The sequence below is a fragment of the Magnolia sinica genome, chromosome 4 (assembly GCF_029962835.1).
Source record: "Magnolia sinica isolate HGM2019 chromosome 4, MsV1, whole genome shotgun sequence".
In the NCBI taxonomy this organism is placed as follows: domain Eukaryota; kingdom Viridiplantae; phylum Streptophyta; class Magnoliopsida; order Magnoliales; family Magnoliaceae; genus Magnolia; species Magnolia sinica.
Window position 1 is genome coordinate 64,071,039 of NC_080576.1, and position 2,740 is coordinate 64,073,778.

Sequence of the window (2,740 nt, forward strand, 5' to 3'; positions counted from 1 at the left end):
GAAACTTGGGCGCCCCGGTGCAACTTGAGTGAGTTGTGCAAACCTGTGCAACTCAGGTCCCGCGTAACTTGGGTCCCGCACAACTTGTACTACTTTTCCTCTCCTTTTCATGCCTTTCTCTAACTCTCTCTCTCTCTCTATCTCTCTCTAATCACTTTTGGTACCCCAACAGCATTGATCAGCATGTATTCATTCACGCACAACCAATAGTAACTGAAAGTTCCAAAAATATTATATGAAATAGACCTATTGAAACTGAAAATTTCTGTAACTAAACGTTGTTGATGGAGCGCATATCTTTTTTATCTTAGATTTTTTATGTTCATTGTCTTCTTTGGAATTCTTTTAATCATACTAGGAATCATCCTATATGATTAAATTAATTTTTTATATTTTTAGTATATTTTACAAATTCGAGTAGTTTCTAGTATAATTAAATTAAAGTTTTTTATTAGGGTAATTAGATCCAAAATACCATTTTTGCTAATTGTAAATAGGCTACACTATGAATTTAGCTAATCCGAACCCTAATCATTCTACGTGAGAAATCTCACTGCCCAATTCAACTAAAAAATTCTCAGATTCACTGAATTGGATACAAAGCGCACGTTAGTTGTCTGCTAGACTCGAAACTATAAAATAACGACCATCTTACCGGGATTGACATCCATCACTGATGGCCGACCAGGATGGTGCCTAGAACTACTCAACTTGGGCCGAAAGTTGGGCGCTTGAAACGCGTGAAGCCGTTAGACTGAAAATAGAAATTTAAATGAAATAGATCATCCACTCTTTCATGAAGTTGTGATATTTCGACCATTAGATCACAACCAAACATGAGGTACAAGTTAAGAATATTTTTTCGCTCGTATCTGTATAGCCGCGGCCCCGATTGATCACTGATGATCATCCATCGCAAGTGGGGCCCCCACGGCTAATCGGAGTGTCCAATTGCTGCCCTATTGTGTCCAAACATAGATCCTATAGTGGGGCACCTTTCCCCTGACGTTGATGAGCCAGTGGGCCCCCGAAAGGACTCTGTAAATAGAAAACAACCTCCCCCAGGCAAATTTATTGGAAAAAGGGTCATCCAGACTATTTGTGCACATTTTGGCACTATAAATAACCCTTCACTTTCATCCTCTCACTTCCATACGAATTTCTATTGCAAGAAAGGGAAAGAGAGGGAGAGAGAGGAGAAGAAAGGGAGAGAGAGAGAAAGAGAGAGGAGAAGAAAGGGAGAAAGTGAGGGAGAGGAGCTAGTGTGGAAGATCCACCCCGCTACCACTAGCTGACAATGCATCTGCATCATGCCACATTGCTAGAATCTCCCCGGCAATGATTTGAGGTAAATAGAAAACTCTTTCATGAAGATTTCCCTTTGAGAATCGAATGCATGAGGTCTTACAAGCTGTTCATCTTGGGACAGGATGCCAGGAAGCAAATTCGCAGGACCATAGCCCTAAAAGCAACCCCGAAACTCGGTACACCACCTTAAGGTGCGGACCATTACCTTTAGGTTGCCAATTATCAAACTCATGCTGTAATTATTGGTTTATGAGGTGAATAGATGAATACATAATGGTTAGTGTCGATTTATGATTGTGTAGTATATATATAACTTAAATAAAAAGTTAAAATTAAAAAAAAAAAAAACCCTACCCAACTCCTATTCCCTCTCTTCCCTTACCCTAGCCAGCCCGCCACAGCTCGCACCTAGCAGCTCGTCGGTCGCCATCTCCGCCCGCACGAGTAGCTCTCTACCCCTCTCTATCTCTCTCTTTCTCTCATTCTCCTGGATCTTCTCCTCTCCAGCTCTCCCACCCAACCCAATTCAATCAGCCCACTCAACGACTTCTCTTAAGGTTTTGTGTGGGTGTTGAGGGTAAAATATTGCATGTTATCCCCCATTTATATCTTAGTTTTATGAACATGATAATGTTTAATGTTTTATTATACTCATGTTTGTGTTACAAGGTGAATTTAAGAGCTTGGATTGAAAATGGTGTAAAAAGCATGGATTTGATGCTCAAGAATCACTAAGGCAATGGATGGATCTTAGGAGACCAACATTAAAGAATTCACATGCCAAAGATCCAAGAAAACCAAGTGAGGAATGAAGTGAGGAAAAGGAATCCTGAAATTGTCCTAAAAAAGCATATTCTAAAACTCTGGGTCATTTTGTGAAATTGCGCAGAGTGAAGTTTATTTTGGAAAATTGCATAGAGTGAAGTCTATTTTAGCAAACTACATAAATTTGAGGCAATTTCTAGAGTTTTCCAACTAGGTGCGAAAGTTAGAGTTCCACAACTATAAATAGGACTCCCTAGGATGTTCATAGGCATCTTATAGGGTTTAAGGAGTGGAGCAAAAGGGTGGAGAAGCCGTCGCCAAGAGATTTTCTTCTTCTTACTTAGTTGTTTTCATGCTTTCTTTTAGAGTTTTAAATCTAATCATGTCTATAGTTAGCTAAACCTCTTAGCTAGGGTTAAGAGGTGAAGCTTGTAGCATGATAAGATGTTTCTATCGCTTTAATTCATGTTTATGTTGAACTCCATGGATTCTAATTTGATATTTAAGGAATACTTTTAGTTTTTAATGGTTTATTGTGACTCAAATTACAGTAGATCTGTAATCGCTTTGATTATCTTATTTTCCTGATTTGAGATTGTGAAATTAGTAAGTCCTATTGTTCACCATCGTCCCTTTGTCATGGTAGGGTGGTGGAATACTTCCTAAT